This window comes from Micrasema longulum, unplaced genomic scaffold (assembly GCF_059751315.1).
Source record: "Micrasema longulum isolate JH-2025_06_02 unplaced genomic scaffold, ASM5975131v1 h1tg000141l, whole genome shotgun sequence".
NCBI classification, from domain to species: Eukaryota; Metazoa; Arthropoda; class Insecta; order Trichoptera; family Brachycentridae; genus Micrasema; species Micrasema longulum.
In genome coordinates, this window is record NW_028277347.1 from 811,867 (window position 1) to 832,646 (window position 20,780).

The 20,780-nt window shown below is 32.6% G+C and overlaps 1 protein-coding gene across 3 annotated transcripts in view; it reads right to left on the bottom strand.

The window, feature by feature from the left end:
• Window positions 1-20,780, bottom strand: part of pxb (putative Hedgehog signaling attenuator pxb) — a 630,755-nt gene that overhangs the window by 406,041 nt on the left and 203,934 nt on the right. For 2 of the 3 annotated variants that reach the window (XM_088242536.1, XM_088242535.1), the window contains exon 3: window positions 14,249-14,304. The gene's annotated coding sequence lies outside the window, so the exon portion shown is untranslated. Of the gene's footprint in view, window positions 1-14,248; window positions 14,305-20,780 lie in introns of those variants that run through there. The other variant, XM_088242538.1, reaches the window with a different exon arrangement.

Below are 20,780 nucleotides of genomic sequence, written 5' to 3' on the forward strand. Positions count from 1 at the left end.
TTACAATATTATATATTAATATCCACAAAACTACATTCGTATCCGTCTAGAAATAAAAACTATTTTTAAAAATTGAGATAAGCCCCTCGCATTTACGATGTCAAAATTATAAAGCAATGTAATTGTTCAAAATTCATCTCTGTTGAATAATTACCTCATATTTATATCGATTCCGTCAGCGAAAAATTCAGATTTTTTTTATAAAGATTTTCAGATATCCAAAATATTGTTAATAAAAATAATCTAGGTTAAATAAGTTGCTGATTTTACAAAATGATCATTTAAAATATTCGCCGTTTTCTGTCTTCGAAAAACCAGTTAATAAATTATTATATGAATTTGAATGCCGTTTATACAAGATATACTTTTAAGCAGTTAAAATTACATTCAAACAATAAAAAAAAAGATTTTTTTGCAACACAGAGGGAAAACATTTTTGAGAAGGGTATACGGAAGTTTAGACTTTTACAGAGCTAACGACACGTCATTGGCTGGTTTAAGTGGCCACTGTACACACTGTGTAATATTCACCATTCTGCCTATGTATTCCCTACATATTGGCTTTTCAAAAATGTTCCCCCTCTCTGTTGCAACAAATTAAGATCTTAATAACTTCTAAGGGAGGAAATCCAGGCTGTATAAAAACATTTGGACTTTCAAAAAACACTGTTAATTAAACAAACTGGTATAAGAAGTATAAGGATTTAAAAAATGTTTATGGGCGGTTTCTAGTAAGTGAAACAATTCAATCAGATTAATCTCACCCCCATCAATAATGAAGGTTTCAGCTCTTTTATTTCACAAAACTGATAAAAGAGCTAAGGGAATGCGAATGTTTAAGCTAAGGCAGAATAGTGAATGTTACATATTGTGTAAAGTGGCCACTAACTAGCCAATGAAAGGGCATATGTCGTGTAAATGCCAAGACATCTATATTCCCTTCTCAAAAATGATCCCTCTCGGTTGCACTAAATTTAGATCTTACAGAGGAAATCCAGCCAGTATTTAATTTTATTTTTCTCATTAAAACAAAACACATCATCTAATTAATATAATTGTTTCAATATGTCGGTAGAAATATATCTATAAAATGTGTCTCAATTCCATTATGACGATAACTTTTATTTAACAAAATAATATTTATTCTAAGTACTTGTTTTAGTGTACAGTTTTATTATTGTGCATGGTAGTGAGGGTGAGTATATGTTTATTATATTTATTTATTAATAAAATTGTACATACATTTATTTGGGACAGAGACACAGTTTATGGCTACATGTATTATACCGGGTGTGTGTTATATGTTCATGGGTGTGTGAGTATTGTATGTGACAATGTGTAGTAAATATAAATGGACTTATTGAACAATAATTATTTTTTAAATCAGTTTTTTTTTTCAAACCTTAATGAGGAAACCTATCAACCACCTTATCGGTCGATGTAAAATTGTTAAGAACGCTCCGACCTAAAGAATAATTTAAAAATAAGTTAAAATTTCAAAAAAGGAACAAAAATGTTAGTACTTATATACACACATACATATATGATTACATGTATGTATGTACGTATGTTTGTATCATATGTATACAGTATACAAACATTTGGGCATACTCTAAACATGTTTGTCATTGTTTGTTATTTTATATTAATGTGTTATGTGCTTTTATTCATGAATTTAAGTTTAATAGTTTCATATTGTTCGTCCCAAATAAAACAATAAAGTACCATGGAGTTGGGACTTGCGTTTCAATAAGCGTAGATGTAATTATTTTTGAAAAAAATAATAAATGTAGTGCGTCAAAGCATAAAAGGTACAATTCAGCGGGTGATTTTCTTTCAATAAATTTTTAAATACCTTTTTGGGACCTTTCAGGACCTTTTAGGAGTTCATCGTTATTTATGAGACGTATCACTTAATCACGCGATTCGTTTGAAGGGTAAGGCGGAGGGGTTGAAGGCTACCCGTGTCTTTATCAAAATTATGCAAAAGCATCAAGTCCGGGATAATTCATTGCTAAAATTACGAGTTACAATATGCGATTATAATTTAATACAGCGTGCAACTGCTATAATTACTTTGACAGTGTTCGCTAATCACCTGATTGGAAATAATCACACTTTTGATAATAATAATGGATTACTGACGCTCCTTGACATTCGTAAATTCTACTTCAGCACAACTATCTTTTTAGCACATATAAAAAAAAACTTTTTTACAGATTTTTATCAATAATGCTTTAGTTCGCTTCAGTGCAGTTTCTCCGGCGCGGCGGTCAAATACATAGCTACGTTTAAACGATATTAGACGAGGAAAATAATTTATCAGACCATCAAAGCAAATTAACAATTTAATAAAGAAACCAACCGAAAGCAATATAATATTTGGATAAATTAATATTTTAAATTAGAATTTTTAATGTTTTTCGATTTTCGAACATTCAACTACTGTAAATATCTTACATATTTGTAATAGACGCTAGCAAGATGTTCGGGGAATATTTAATACTACGAATACCGATGAAAGTGGCTCGATGATTTAGGGGGACTCTTATGATACAGAAAATCCAGAAAAAGTTTCTTAGATATTTCTACATGAGAGAGTGCGGGTATTATCCTCGGCTCTACCCGACCAAGCTTCTCCGGGGTATGCACGGCTACAACAGTTTAGAGACTAGAAGGAATGTGTATTTGACTGCACATTTTTATCGATCGTTGCGCGGTATGATCGATAATTCTGAGATTATGATGAGCATTGGTTTGCATGTTCCTGATAATTACCAAAGACAGCGTCAGCATAGATTGTTTCATATTCCGTTAAACAGGACTAACCTGCCTATGGTTCTGCCTGTTGAAAGGGCTACTACTATGCTGAACAACACCGCTCTGGATGTTGATCTGTTCCATGTATCCGAAGGGGTTTTCCTGAGCGGGATGTTTTCAAAATGTTTTCATTCATATTTTTAATTCATTTTATAAAATCGACAGATTTTCACTTCTATTTAGCATTAAAAACTCAGAAAAAACATTTTTTATAATATTATCAATTGAATCGGCATTAACTTCGTGACACTTCATTATAAATTATTCTAAAAAAACATATCTATAGGTGTTCATTAAACCCTATCACATCCGAAACCACGATGATCAGTATGAGCAAGAAGACATATTAGCACATTAAAATAAATTTTTAGAACGAATAAAATTTGAAGAAAAAAAAAAATCAAAAAAAGCAAATGGTAGTTTTTCTCCCCCCCCCCCTCCTCGTTTCTCCCCCGCAGAAGTAAGCAACTATTTGTTCTTTTAAATATTTTATTTTTAAAAGTTTGCTTTGTTCAAAATATTTTTTTAAATATGTCAATATGTTTTCTAGCCCGTGCTGATCATCGTGGTTTCGGATGTGACAAGGTTTAATGAACACCCCGTTTAGTGCTCTCCCGAAACAAGAGTGGGGTTCTTGAAAAAATAATAAAATCGTGTCACACCGATAACAAAGTTTATTATTTCAAACAATGTTTTCTCCTTCGGGACAAGTAAGTTTTTATTTTAACAATCCGCCTCGCGGTCTTGGCGGTTTCCAACTGTAGCGAGGAGCAACGTTTATTAATCGGTACAGAGAACAAAGAAATTGCCTAATAATTCACTTTTATTAGTCCAGCCTATAAATATGAGAAGCAATCCAAAACAAAAGATGCAATTTGGCCTGCGACTTACCTCAGTTACTCAGCGTTTTACGGGGATTCGGGGAAGCCACATATAATTTAAGCATTCTTCTGCAATTAGAGCGCCTATTCACAGCGTAATTAGTTCATTTCGGGTTCATAAACATGAGAAACACATAATATAATGAAGACGTTAGGTGCCGCCGATTCTGGCGGAAAGTAATTCTATTTTTATTCTTTAATAAGCATGCGAGGCATGTAATTTTAAAACATAAAACGCTAATGCTAATGCTATTATTAATTTTCTAAATAACCGCTAGAAGTACTTTTACGTTTTGCAACGTTGCTTTTTTGCAATAGGCAGGTACTAATATTATTTTAAAAAATTGATGCGTGTTAGTACAATGGCATGCTATAGTTGAAAATCTATTATAGTTTACATCAAAAAATAATTTTAAAAAACACTTTTGATTGAAAAAATAATATTGAAGCGCTTTGAAAAGTGAAGAAATATTCGCGTTCCTATGATTTACTCGCAATTTATTGATGATCGATAAATTTAAATAAGAACAACACCCTAGGGAGGAAATCCAGCCAGACTGCAAGCATTTGGACATAATCAAACATTGTTGAATTACTACCTAGTAAAAGAAGAAGTATAAAAATTGGAAAATTGTTTTCAGGCGTTACCTAGTAGGTGATTTGGTTCAACCGGATGAATCTCACCCACGTGATAAAGGTTTCAGCTCTTTAACTTCACAAAAGTCAACAGATGGAAGAGTTGAGGAAATGTGGATGTTCAAATATGGGCAGAATGGTGAATGTTACACAGTGTGTGAAGTGGCCACATTCCAATGACAGGCCATAAGCCGTGTAAATGCCTAGACTTCCATATTGCCTTCTCAAAAATGTTTTCTCTCTCTGTTGAAATGAATTTAAAACAACTTTTATCCACTTATTTTATATTTTATTACTGACCGGTTACAAAGTAACAAAAGCTTCCTTCTCAAGATATTTTCCTTCCTTACCTTATTAACTAAATTATTCCTCGATGAAAAAGCTTGTGTAGTTTCGAATCCGATAGGTAAAAAAATATTCAATAAGTGGTTAAAAACAAAGAAGTTTCATTGTAAATTTTAAAAACATTCCTTTTATTGAACAAAATGTTGAGTATGTCCAAATTTTTTTAAGGCAAGAGAAGAAATCACTCCCTAAGACCTTACTGAGAATAAAAAAATATCTAAATTAGTTGCAACAGAGAGGGAAGTCTAGGTTTTTATCGGGCTTATGATCTGTAATTGGCTGGTTTAAGTGACTGCCTTACACACTATTTTTTTATTTTTTTATTTTCTATTATTTAGGAAACCATTCTGCAACATAAAATTAAACATCTACATTCTTCCGGCTTTTCTATATGTTGAATTGTGATGTTTATGGTTATTAATATAAAATTTTACATTCAGTTTTCGTTTAATTCCACTTAAAATTGTCTGTTCATTTAAATTAATTAAGCGTACTTTTAGCGATCGCCTTTGCTATTGCTAAAATAATATGAATTCATGATGCAAATGCTAATTATTAACTAGCAGTCATCCTTGTGCCGCCAAAAGGAAACTAGAGTTTTGACAGCGGGAGGGCGTGGCCACCAGATTCGCACCGCTAACCACGATGGGGAAACATACAAAACACATCTCTATCATTAATTCGAAGGTCAGTGTGCCTAAAAAGATGTCTGAGCACCGGATAAAAGCACGATCACGATTCTATAATTGCATCATGACGGTGTACACACGAAAATTTAAATCACGTGGGATCAAAATGGCGCCCAATTTGAATGCCCACTTACCAATGAAACAAGAGAACTATTATGATCGGGTAGCCATTACACCGCACGAGCTGAAATTACAAATGTTCTATTTGAGTTACATTTATTAAACCAGTACCTCGTAATTAAACCATTATTTTTATTACAACAATATTCAGTTATACATAAAATAAAAACATATCTATCAGATCAGTCGTTCCGGTGCATTAAGGTGCTGGATGAGACCATTTTACCTAAAAAAGCATTGACACGCATTGGTCAAACAATAAGGAAGTTCAATGGTTTTTTTTTTGTATTTGTTAGACTATAAAAATAAGCCAAACAAATATTTTTGTCTATCGTATTTTCAGCGCTATGATTTATTAAGTTTGATATTAAGTTTCAAATTCTCTTCGGTGAGTTGTCCTGATTGGTGAGTTGGGAGGGAGGGATTTAAGTTGAAAAGTCTATGATGATTTTCAATAGGGAAATATCACCCTCCTTTCAATTTAAAACTCTTCGAATTCTTTAATTCTAACTGAGATTATATATTTGGGTATTTATTTATTTCTGAAACCAACACAGTCATAGTAATAAACAATACAAAAAGAATAAAAACAAATAACAAGACCAATTATGTTTTTCGTATAGGAACAAAAATATAAAAAAACGTATTGTTCGTTAGGGGGGAAAGGAAGTGGGATGGGAAAAAAGGAAGGAAGAAGTAAGAGAAGAAATAGTAATTCAATATAAAGCAATGAAAAGTAAATGAAAATGTACATAAATGTACACATACAACATACATATACATTTGCACACACATCCATATATATACACATATATATATATATATATATATATATATATATATATATATATATATATATATATATATATATATATACACACACATACATACACACATATACACACATAAACAAGCATTTATATATATATAAAACATAAATACACACATGAATATATACATACACTAATACACATACGTACGCGTACATATGTATAATTAATAAATATAATAATGAAAACAAATAGGTAAAACAATTAAAAATTGTAATTAAAAATTTTGCTCTTGTGACGTCTTGGGTATGTTTATGTAGATTTGTTATTTGATAGATTGTTTATGTAGACTCGGAAAAAACAATGGTTTTAAAAAATTTAAAATATGCATTTTTTAGGTATGTAGACAATATGCTACATCGGGCATATACGATTTAAAGTATAAAAATATAAGGAAAACAAGAAATAACGTTTTCTTTGAACATCTTTTTATCTCATAACGTAAGTTGTGGAAATAATTATTACTTCAAATCGTTGAAAAAATATAATGAAATCACCATTTGAACATTAGCTTAATTACACTTTTGACAGACACGTGCAAATGATTACTTATTGTTTCAAATTTTGTAGAACAGTTTTACCCAGGTAACGATTTTTGTAATAAACTAAAAAGACTTGTAGGTACGTATTTAATAAAACACACTAGTCGCCGAGTGATAAAAATGTTTTAAATTACTTTTACATTCCGATTCTCGGTATGTAGCAGATTGTCAGTATTGGGCAATCGAAAACAATTCATTTGAATTAATTTATAGTTTAACCCAAACTATAAATTATTTAAATGATTTAGAAAACAAGTTATCGCTAATTCGAAAATTGGTCATGACTATCGCAATCCGATAAGATGACTCTTTTGAATCATTTTCGCGCATTTCCTACTGACGCGGACGGTCGATCTATAAGTATAATCATCATGTCATAAAAAGTGAGGAAAAAAGTCACGCTCCACTAAAAAGAAAAAAAAGACCATAAGGTTGAGACATGTGGTCACCCTCGGGGTAGGTGCTGTTCATGTTACACCATGCCAGTATAATGATAGGTGTTGATTTTGGTTAGCCTCTCAACCAATCAGAGGGCGCGGCAAAATTGGTTAGGTGTGCTTCCAATCACCTGCTCGAGAAATAATGAAGTCGTTATCAGGATCCTTTGCTGTGTTCTGTATGAACTTTTTTTCACTTTATCCGGACTCAACGGTGCATAAGGTACTGCATATAATGATAATTATTATTGTAGTAGAAAACTTATATAGCGCTACGTTCGTAATATAATACCTGAAGGACGCTTACTAAAATTAAATTTTAACTCCAACATAATATTAAATTCCATACAAGTCATGGTCAAAACAGCTTTGTCTTCAAAGGTGTAAGAAATTATAATAATCTTTCTAATGAACTAAAAACTATTAAAAATAATATATCAATAAATAAATTTTAAGTCAATGTAAAGATATTTTTTGAACTCGTGCAAAGCAAACATTAAATTTTAATTAGTATGATTATATTATTGTTTTATGTTTTTTCTTTATATTTCCAATGTTTTTATTTTTCTTTTTCGTGTATTCGTAATTAAAATTAGATAAACTCTTATAAATAAACAACTAAAACAGTTTAAGTCACTCTCCAAGCACAAGAGTTAGTCTCTTTTTTTGAAGAGTTACAGTGATAACATTTACTAGATGTGAAAAAGTAGGTATGTTTAGAATTTTACAAAAACATGTACTTTTTATGAAATTTATGAATAAAAAATAAAATAAAAACTTTCTGAATTTGTAATTTAAGCAAAGCAATGTCAACACATGCTACGGATTTATTAAAATAATTTAGAGAACAAGTGGATTAAAAAAAAAAACCGAAACATCACTTCACTCTCACAGTTTTGCACCTTTGCTGGGAGAGCATTCCATACCATAGGGCCTGCGACCGCAAATGCGCGTTCACCGAATTTAGAGCGCTGTTTACGTTGAGGTATAATAACTTTTCCTCTCGTAGATGAAGCTGATCTAAGCGTAAGACGTCTGTCAGCTAGTTCATCTGAAATGCAAAGTTCCCTCAGATATTCCGGAGCAGAGTTGTGCAGTGACTTATACATAGGCCAACAGAGTTTGTATTCCACCCTCTGTGGAAAACGTAGGCAGTGTAATTCCCGAAGTAGTGGAGTGACATGACTGAAAATAGAGATGGCAAAAAATAATCCCGCTGTGAAATTCAATACAGACCGCAGGCGAGTCATTTTACTAATTGTTAGACCTGCAAAGATACCATAACAATAATCGATTCTAGACACTACTAACGCATTTATTAATTGACGGGCGACTTAAATCGGACGAACTAATCGTTCTACTAATTTACTACGTCTAGCGAATGGTCTGAATTAAGGAAGACTCCTAGTAGTTCAACGGTGGGTAAAGCGGCACTCCTTACATCAGGTAGTGCCGTATCCTGAATAAAATTCTGTCGTCCGGTTGAAGCCATCCATATGCATTCCTAGCTTCGTCAACAATCATACATCTTGTCATATTTGCTCTTCGGTTGTGTCAGCTTTTGACAAGACCAGACTTGAGATTTTGGTTTGATTACACCGGTCGAAGCATATATTTAAGAAGCGATACATAGAGGGTCAGTGGATGATGAAAGAATGAAAAATCAGATATACATGGAGAGAAAGAACGGTAACGTAGGACGAGGATTACCAAGACAGTTAAACCGAAATCTCAAGTTTGGTCATGTCAAAAGCAGACACAACCTAAGGGCGAGTATGACAAGACGTATGATTGTTGAAGAAGCTAAAAATGTATGTCCGGATAAACTTGTGTGGCTGTCCAACCTCTCTGCCTACCCCCACAGGAAAATGGCGTGATAGCAGTAGAAGTAGTGATACATAAAGATAATATATTAAGTCCTGCTATTAAGATCAGGTTCAGCGGTGCTATTTTGAACCATTCTCGCGGCCGTAGAAAACACTTTTATCTCGTGTGTTTACATACAAAATACGCGAGATAAATGTGTTTTCTACGGCCGCGAGAGCGTTTGCCATATCACCCCTAGCACCATGACTTATTGAATTAAAAATACCTTCCGGTAAAAATCTGCTGACGTTGTCGTTGTTGAATTTTTTTTACTTATAAATATTTTTATGCGATTTAAAGCGTTGAAATTATTTTTATGAATTTCAACACGAAGGCGTTTATTAGTAGCTTGAATTTTATTGTTTTATTAAATCTAGAAATGTGTGTACATTCAGCATTCTACGTGTACTTATCGAATGTCAATTATATTGATACATAAAAAAAAACTACCAATAAATTAATAGCGTACCTTTATCAAAAGTCATATTTTGTGGAGGAGCAGGCAAGTTGCAGTGTTTAAACTGTAAGATTATATATGAACGACTGAAATTACAACTTAATTTGCATCATCCGGTTTGGAGTAACAAATGTGCAGTTTATAAAAAGATAATCGAACCAGAGGAAAGGAAAATAGATTTTTAAGACTGAAAAAGAGTTTCAAATAAATGTGTTTTATAAACAATGTTTGATTATGTCCAAATGCTTGCAGACTGGCTGGATTTGGACAAAATCAAACATTGTTGAATTACTACCTGGTAAAAGAAGAAGTATAAAAATTGAAAAATTGTTTTCAGGCGTTGTCTAGTAGGTGATTTGGTTCAGCCGGATGAATCTCGCCCACGTGATAAAGGTTTCAGCTCTTTTACTTCACAAAAGTCAACAGATGGAAGAAATGAGGAAATGTGGATGTTCAAACATGGGCAGAATGGTGAATGTTACACAGTGTGTAAAGTGGCCACTTTAACCAGCCAATGACAGGTCATAAGCCCTGTAAATGCCTAGACTTCCATATTCTTTCTCAAAAATTTTTCCCTCTCTGTTGAAATAAATTTAAGTGTTTTATAAAGTTTATATTTGAAGCACTAACTTTGTGGTTATTCATTATAATAAAATAAATAATACAACTTTGTTTTTAACCACTAATTTTTAGTTTCACCGACCGGTTTCAAAGCAAACAAGCTTCTTTGTCAAGGTTGCTTCAACTAGGTTGTTCAACTAAGTTTAGTTACGTAAACCTTGACAAAGAAGCTTGTTTGCTTTGAAATCGGTCGGTGAAAAATAAAAATTAGTGGTTAAAAACAAAGTTTTTTTATTTATTTTATTAAAATGTGTTTTAGCTCATTGCAAAGAACTGAAAGTGTTATTTTATAAGTTTAATCTATGTAAGCTGATGCTTAGTGAAACATATGTAACTTAAGAAATAACAAATAATGAAGTCATGTTTCCGAAATACACAACTGTCAGATGTGATTCGTTTAGTCGGTCTACCGGAGGCGTAATTATCGTTATCCAAAGTAAAATTTCTTTTAAGATAATTTCAAATGAGGTTCTGCAAGAAAGAAAACTCAGGATGCTCGTTATACGAGTTAAGAACAAATTTATAACAGGAACATAATATGCAATGGTGGTCAGACTCGAAATCGAGACTTTAAACAAGATAACACTAAAGAAAAAATAAGTATGGATCAACAAAAAGAAAATTAGAATAATTAATATCTATATGCGAAGTAAATGGAATAATCGTCGTACGCGCATTAGAAAATGTGTGAATGTAGAGAAAGCGAGGTCTGTTTCCAAAAACAGAAAAAAAAGTTTTTTATCCTCTCTGCCTAAAACGAAGTGATGGTTTGTTTGTTTAAGAAGTTCTTTATCTCTTAAAAATATTTTAATATATTTTGATCATTTACGCTTCAATATTATACTCGAATTATTAAAAACGCTAAAAAAATGAGTAACAAAGGCCTGCAAATTCTCCAATGCGACCAATTTAACGGTTCATGACATACATATAATGTACGTTGCTTAAAAATACTGAGAAGTCTGCAAAAACATCTAGTTACAAAGGCCTGTAAACTCTCTTATGCGTCCAATTTAACGGTTTATGACATACATATAATGTACGTAGATCAAAAATACTAAGTAGTCTGCAAAAGCATCTAGTTACAAAGGCCTGTAAACTCTCCTATGCATCAAATTTAATGGTTTATGACATACATATGATGTACGTAGATTAAAAATACTGAGGAGTCTGCAAAAACATCTAGTTACAAAGACCTGTAAACTCTCTTATGCGTCCAATTTAACGGTTTATGACATACATATAATGTACGTAGATCAAAAATACTAAGTAGTCTGCAAAAGCATCTAGTTACAAAGGCCTGTAAACTCTCCTATGCATCAAATTGAATGGTTTATGACATACATATGATGTACGTAGCTTAAAAATACTGAGAAGTCTGCAAAAACATCTAGTTACAAAACCTGTAAACTTTCTTATGCGTCCAATTTAACGGTTTATGACATACATATAATGTACGTAGATCAAAAATACTAAGTAGTCTGCAAAAGCATCTAGTTACAAAGGCCTGTAAACTCTCCTATGCATCAAATTTAATGGTTTATGACATACATATGATGTACGTAGATTAAAAATACTGAGGAGTCTGCAAAAACATCTAGTTACAAAGACCTGTAAACTCTCTTATGCGTCCAATTTAACGGTTTATGACATACATATAATGTACGTAGATCAAAAATACTAAGTAGTCTGCAAAAGCATCTAGTTACAAAGGCCTGTAAATTCTCCTATGCATCAAATTTAATGGTTTATGACATACATATGATGTACGTTGCTTAAAAATACTGAGTAGTCTGCAAAAACATCTAGTTACAAAGACCTGTAAACTCTCTTATGCGTCCAATTTAACGGTTTATGACATACATATAATGTACGTAGATCAAAAATACTAAGTAGTCTGCAAAAGCATCTAGTTACAAAGGCCTGTAAACTCTCCTATGCATCAAATTTAATGGTTTATGACATACATATGATGTACGTAGCTTAAAAATACTGAGTAGTCTACAAAAAATCTAGTTACAAAGACCTGTACACTCTCTTATGCGTCCAATTTAACGATTTAATGACATACATATAATGTACGTAGATTAAACATACTGAGAAGTCTGCAAAAAAATCTAGTTACAAAGGCCTGCAAACTCTCCTATGTGAAAAATTTAACGGTTTATGACATACATATAATGTACGTAGCTTAAAAATACTGAGTAGTCTGCAAAAAAATAAATTAACAAAGGCCTGCAAACTCTCCTATGCGACCAAATTAATGGTTCATCCATACATATAATGTACGTTGCTTAAAAATACTGAGTAGTCAGCAAAAACATCTTCAGGTAGGTATTGCCGTCAAATAATAACAGCAATTTAAAAAATAAATTATCAAAACGATCCGAAATCACCCACTTAAAAATCCATCGACAATCCGCGACAGGGAGACATTTTTTTATTCACTTCATTACATATGCAAATTACTTCACATTATAAAGGATACTTCGGGTACCCACACGCGCCGCTTTTTAATCAAACTAAAAAAACCCAGTCACCTAGTACAAAACTCATCCAAATTTTCTGAGTTAATAGTTAACCGTGGACTGAGATAACAAGCCAGCGTTGATCGATGTATGGTCAAATTTAACGCGTCGTTATTTTGGTGGGAATGTCGTAGAATTTCGCTGGTTAGTGGTTAGTCCGCTGTGGAAATAATCAGGCTCGTTAGACAGGTAGGAAGCTTTTTTATTAAAGCCGATGTTAAATCAACCGCGGTATTAAGTATTTCAAACTATGTATATACAAGTCGATTAGTAGTTTATCGATTAGAGTTATGATCATACTGATATTAACAGGGTTATAAGAAAAGGGTTATAAGAAAAGAAATGAAGTTCGGTTTACAAGTCGTAGGAAATCGAGGATTTCTCTTTTTCAAATTTGAGGATCGTGAAATATTAAATACCTATTAATTAACAATCAAAATGTTATGATTGAAACTGAATGCTGCGAAAGCCCAGTTGCATTCCAGCGACAACACTACTGACTAGTCAAAATCATTAGAGTCTAGGTCGCGAACCCCGGGCAATGGGATCACACTCATAACGGTGTGATCACAGCAGATAATGAGAGGATGAAAGGCGAGTTTCCAGCGCCTCCAAAACAGAAGCAACCAGGTGAGGGAAGGTAACTCCAGTAGAAAATTTCATCAGAGAAGGCAACAGAAAACCACTCTGGTCATCTTTACACAGGAATCACTACAGCAAGTACATCAATAAGCAGTCGTCCTGGCTGCAGAATATAAAAGTAAAAGACAGAGATGCTCTCGCTGGAATGATCGCCAACGTCGGGGGGACCCGACAAGGCGACGGAAGAACAGGAAAAAATCCTTTGGAAACGGTGCTGTAACGTGAAACCTCGTGTTACATAAACCTTTCCCCCACTGCATCCAAAAATTACACATGATCCAAACGGGGGGACCAAACGACCCCAGCGCCTACTTGTATATGGCGTCAGGAAAATAAAACGTTGGAAGTGTTTGTGACCGTGCAATAATTTTTTCATGTTTTCGCGTGCACATATTTTATTCATTCGTGTATTTTATTCATTTTTGTTAGTTTGCTGAATGCTTATGTACATTAAGTGAAATTGACCCTTGTATTATATTCGTCTTTTTTTGTTTTAATATTAAAAAAAAAAAAACAACTATTTCAAATTTTAAAAACCAAAACTTGAAAAATGCCAATTTCTATTAATTGCACAAATAAAAAAAAATATACGGCAAATAGCTTTAATAATACTTGAGTTATCGAATTAAAATCGGTCAATAGGGGATTCGAATCCCCCCTTTGGTCCGGCTAGTTAAGCAAAAGGCGAAATATTTTGAGGGTGTTCTTATAAAATAAACATATAATACATACCTATATATCTATGAAACTTTTCGTACACGTGTCACGTATTGTGTATTCTGTCTAAAAAATAAAAATAATTATATTTAACAATAATAATACTAGCTGACTTACCAATCATTTACACGTCGAGCGTTGGAAGGCTCTTTCTCCCGCCATTTCAACAAGAGCTGAAACAAAAGAGATACAAGTTAAATGACTAATACATAGAGACGTCAATTACAGTTGAAACAACCTGTTTAACTCACACACCGAACATAATATCTACAACTATAAATGGACCCTCGCACGTTCAAGCCTCACATAATGGCTCAATACGAGAGCCTTCATTATTATTGTTATTATTATGAAAACTACATCCGTGTATGGGTGTCTTTGTAGACTATCGCTTTTATGCGAGTGTGTGTTTTTGTATATGTGTGCGTTGTAGGTATGTCGATTTAAAATGGTTGCCACAGGGTGTGGATTGAATCATTTTCACATTGAGTTAACGTCACTCCATAATAAAATATGTATACAAGGTAAAATAATTCATTCAAAAGTATAGAAATTTCAACAGTAACTGACGATTTATTAGGGAAAATAAAAGAAGTCTCTGTCGTTGACTGCTTTCAATGAACAGTGATCATGTTGTTTATGTTTCCATATTTTCCCATCTGTTGATTTTTTAAAAAATTCGTTTGCTAAAGTAGTTTTCCATATCTCTGTAATTTCTATCAATTTTGATACGCTCCTGAAATTGGTGAATCGATTGCTCTTTATTTAATTTTGGGCAGGTTATACTCAAATTATTGTTTATTAACAGGGTCTCGATTATGATGGGAAGATAAAGACGTCATACCTTCACCTTGGCGGTATAGTTGAAGATCGATTCCCTCTAGCGATTTTAAAGACATACTACCGACCCCCCACCTTCAAGTTTTGGGTAGGTACATCGATATGCATCAAGGGAAGCGTGCGTCACGGTACACATATCAACGCTCCAAAATGACAAAGCTTCAGTATGACATCACAGTTGAAGATAAAAGTCTCCCAACCGACTACAAAGGTATAGTACCGATACCCCCCACCATCAAGTTTTGATGTAAGTACATCATTTTATACCGACGGGTCTAGAACCCCACGATACGTTTATCTACGCATTAAAAAGGTAAAAAAATTTGTTTTACTGAGCAATTTTTCTTTTAATTATGATTTATTGCAATTTTTAATCGTCTTGAGGTTGGAACTTTTTTTCTTAAAAGCCTATTAAAAATATAAGAGAGAAATAAGTAAGTTTTGAAGTCGAATTAAATTCCGACATAACTGTTATTTTAATAAAACGAACGTCTAGATGTGAAAGCAATGTCGCTAGGTTCTCTCCTATTAACAACTAAGAGTATCTAGGCGTCAGACACAGATTATATGCGTCAGAAAGTTACCACTCTTTAAAATATTTAGTTATTATATTTTTTCCATCTGTTTTACTATCTTCCCGAGTGTATGTATCGAGATGTTATAAGAACCGGCTTTGTAGTCGATCAGTAGATACATACAGACGATTGTTAAGCGTACCGTCTAGGTGATCTCCAAAAGTCGTGCAAAAAAGCGAGCACTTTTTGCTTTAATTGGGATTTATTGGAGTTTATAATCGCTTTAAAGTGGGCAATTTTTATTACAGAAGCCCATTTAAAATATAAATGAGAACTATTTTAAATGTTAATGACGTAAGGAACGCGGACTAATTGTTTGCGGTCATTCCACTGGTTTATTTCGCTCATATGATGTTGATATGAGAAGATATGAGAAGTAGGTAGAACATACCGAGGTAAGATACAGATAGTACAGAAGTTAAGTATACCGTCTCGATATATACAGATGAAGATAGCGTTCATAATCCAGGCAATGGTCTGAGTAATAGAAACTTTTAAAAATAAATTATAGATTAACAAATTACAACAGAGATGCAGAACATTTTAGAGAAAGAAATGTGGAATTCTAGGCATTTACAGGCTTTATGACCCTTCGTTGGCTGGTTTAAGTGACTACATTACACACTGTGTAACAATCACCATTTGCCTATATTTGAACATCCTTTAATTTCTTCATTTCTTTCATTTGTTGATTTTAGTGAAGTTAAAGAGATGAAACCATTATTGTTGTGAAGAGATTTATTTGATCGAGTTATTTCACATACTAGGCAACGCCTGAAAACCATTTTCAAACTTCTTAGATGTTTCTTAGGGCCAGTTGCCCAAAAACAAAACGAATAATAAATAAATAAATTTAGTTTCTTTATTGACGTATCATGGTGGTACTACATTTCAATTACAACAATAAAAATACTGTATTTAGTTTACTGTATTTTATTTTTACAGTGACATCGTCACTTTTACGTCACGACGCCGACGGAAAGTTTTAAAATGTCCTCAAAATTTGATTCATTTCTTTATTTTTGTAATGTACATAGGCTCTTGGTTTCAGGTCCCGACTAGCCAGGAATTCGGTTGTGTGTTCAGGCAGGACCTTTTTTATTACATGTGTTTTTTTCTTTAAACATATATTAAAAATAAAAACTGAAACAACTCTTGTATATTTATTTATAAATGCAGGGTTTAATCCATTGATATTTGATTTTACTTTAAATGCCTTTCATATCTGTCTAAAATAGTTATTTAAAAAAAACAAATTAATTGAATTTGTAAAATGTCTTCCTAGGCACGGTTTTTTCTAGAGAGAAAAATCAAATAAAAAATATTAGCATTCATAATGAATACTATTAGGCTTTTTATTTATTATATTTCTTATACAAAATTAAGTAATTGTGTATTTAAATTCAATTTTGGATGCAATTTATTTCATGTTTATTTCACAACATAAATGAATTGCAGTGAAACTCCAACTATCCGAATTAAGGAAAAACAGACGTTTATCGGTAAATGTAGAAATCCAGATAAGTGGATTAACCATTAAATTAATGGAATGTTTTGGAAGAAAACGCAATATTTACTCTAAGATAACTCTTTATTACTTTTGAAATAATGCAGCGAGTTGGAATCACATTAAAAACTTACTTAAACATGTCCATTAGGGGACATTTTATTTTTCATTGTAATTTCTCGTGTTTTTATTTCCTGATAACGATCCGGATATTTGGCAATCCGGATGACTGGAGTTCGGATAAACGAAGTTCTACAGTATAGCCATCCACAAACCATACTTATTTAGGATATTAAAAATATCATATACTAAAAAATAATATTTATAAAATTTACTTTGAAGTGAATAAAAAATATTGCTTCAAAAATGCCAACAAAAAAACAAACCTTACCTAGTGACTACAAAGTTGATTTTTTTCGGCTATTGCATGTATAAAAAAGCAACAAATTAATAAAGACGGGTTCGATTCTCAACGATTAATTCATAATCTTTGTGAATTTCAACGGTTTCTTAAGTAGGGTTCTGAAATCCGTTATTTTTTCTACCATGTAAAAAACCCATACAAAAGACGTTATTTTGAACAGCACCTATTGTGGCGTAAGGTTCATAGGCCCGGGAGTACCATGCATGATGGGGTTTTATTAAATCGAATTTTAATATGCGATTAATAAGGATCGTACGAAGGTATGCGTGTACGTGTATTCGCTTAAAGGTCTATTGATAGGATCAGTTTGTAAAGATTAATTTAAAAGGATGTTGGTTGAATTGTACGATACAACAACTGATTAAGTTATCATGTTTGTGAAATCACCCCATTCACATATCCAAAAATTGTTTTAAATACCGTTTTCCTAATAAACCGATTTTTAAATTAAGTTTAATTGGACAGCTTTTATTCCCCCTTTCATTGAGTTTGGCAAATTGTGTAGAAGTCACATGTCGGAGATTGTATTTCATATTTATGTTTATGACCATATTTTATCAATAGAATGACGATGGACTTCAACACCATTGATATCGTAAAAACTCTCTAGAATATGCTTCTCGAATTAAGTCTCCATTCTAAAGAATTCATATTGACCATATCGAGTCTGTCCAACACCGTTTTTAAGAAAACACCAACGCATTTCGACAGCATTAAGCCTACTTTCACCCCTGTTTTTCCAAGTCTAAACTTCACTCCCATACATCAGGGTCGGGACCAGGACTCCGCTGTGAACTGCTAATTTTGCCTCTTGCGACAAAAAAATATTTGCCAAGGTTGATTTAAGTGCTCCGTTCCCTCTGTTCCCAGCACTCACCCTCCTTTCAATATCTTTCACAGTCATTCCATCTCTAGTAAACATACTTCCCAGATACACAAATTCCTCTACTTGTTTTAGTATAACTCCATTCACAGTTATTTCACATTTAGTCATACTTTCATTTCTTACAAAAACCATCACATTCGAATAAACGACATTCATCAGCAAATCGCCTGCCTTGCATAAATCGTAGACCTTTGTTACCAAAAATTGCAGTTCCTCTTTGTTGTTAGCAAGAAGCACGGCATCATCAGCATACAAAAGGCAATTGACATTTCAATCACCCATTTTTGTTCACATTCTTAAGCCATTCACTTATTTCATGCAGTTATCGATATACGCGTTGAACAGCCATGCAATTGGCATTAAAAGAGTAACGAATAGAGAATCAATACAACTTAAGAACTATATGACACTGATACAAAAAAACAAGTGAATAAATTTAGTTTATTCAACTGTTCAATTAATGGTGGTGGTCTTTCGGTACAAAACCGTAAACAGTGTCAAAAAACCGGAAGTTTGTCATTAACTCACAAATTAATTGCTAATTATTTTTGGAATCAGAAATATTCAAGACTCGATTGGGAGCCATCTGTCGGACGATAAGTTAAGATTAAAATACGTTTATATCCAACCGACACATAGTTGAGTTTCAAAACATTGAATTTATTACTCGTTATATTTGGATCAGTGTTTTTAATCTGTGGGTCACGATTTGTTTGTGCACATAATTGAAATTGGTAGGTGTAAAAGGTGTAAGCATGTTTAGTAACATATTGCATTGGAAGGGACACATAAGCTTATTCCTATGTGTACTCTAATAATTAGAATATTTTTAAAACATAAATCTCATTTGAAAATAATTTAACACATGTACGTCAGAATTTTGATATGATACAAATGAACCTCTGCCTAATTTTATTCAAATTTATAACGGTTCATTTTTTTTTTGTTTTAGATTTTACATAACATGTTAATTTAATTTCCTTTTGAATTTGAATTATAAAAATGGGAACAATAAAAAAAAATGTTAAAAATACAAATTGATGTGGACAATATTTCCAACGATTACATATTTTTTACAACACGTGGATTTATACTCGTTTTTACATAAAAAAACTCTTTAAAGGGGAATATACAAATCAATCACCGAAAACAAAAGTTAAAATTATCATATACATATAAAGAGCACAGGGTATGAAGGATAAATGTCAAAATAGGAAATATCGAGATAAATAAAAAAAAATCAAACCTCTTGGATATTAAAATAAACTTATATTAATAAGGGAACCTGCTTAGTGTGAAAAGCATTTACTGTTTTATACCATCTTTAACGGATTTCATTAACATTAAATTATCGCTTTATTTCCAGTTTTAAACTGACATCCATCCTTTATCCTCAGTATTATTTTTTTCCTTGTAAAATTATCTTCGAAACTAGAGCCTTTATGTCAAATTTTATTAAACAGAAATATAGATCATGTAAACTGCCATCAGTTGCCATAATTAGTTTTCAAAACATAAACTTTTATGTATCCTTCATAATAATAATAATAATAATAATATTTGGCTGATTTATATAGCGCCATTTTCGTAAAAAATCACCTCAAGGGCGCTTTACTATTGTATATCTAAACTTACATTTTAACTTAACTTAAGTGATATATTATATTTCCAGATTTAAAATTGAGGGTATGATAGTCTAGAGAAGTGGGATTTTAGTTGGGATTTGAACTGACTAGGACTGTCGATGATTTGTAAGTTTAAAGGCAATTGGTTCCAGGCAGAAGGGCCAGCGGTGGCAAAAGCACGATCTCTAAATCTAGTGTTTGGGGAGCGCCGGATTTCGACAAGTTTTCCTCTTCCTGAATCAAATGCTGACCGAAGAGTAGATTTTCTTTGACATGTATTTTCCCTTATACAAAGGTCCGATAGGTATTTTGGAGCTATTTCATGAAGGGATTTGAATACTGTCCAGCACAGCTTGTATTTGATTCTCTCTGGGCTTTTTAACCAGTGCAAATCTCGAAAATGTTGTGAGACGTGAGAATATTTTTTTACTCCCGTAATAAGCCTTGCTGCTGCATTGAAAACAGATTGAAGTTTATTAGTTTATATTTTGGGAGATTTGCGTATATTCCATTACAGTTATCTAGACGCGAAACGACATCAACATTTACAAGAGCTTTAGTTGCATCTATAGGAATATTTCTCCGCACGGATTTGATCTGTCGGAGATGGAAGATATATATGCATACATTGCATACCAGGGCCAAGATTACAATGGGAAGTTAACGTTAAACGTTTAACGTTAAGTTAAATTTAAATACAAAGTAAAATTAAGTTTTCTGTATGGAAAGCAGAATATGCCTACAATTTTTTCTTCAAAAAATTTTCAATTATAGGTTACCGACGAAGATACC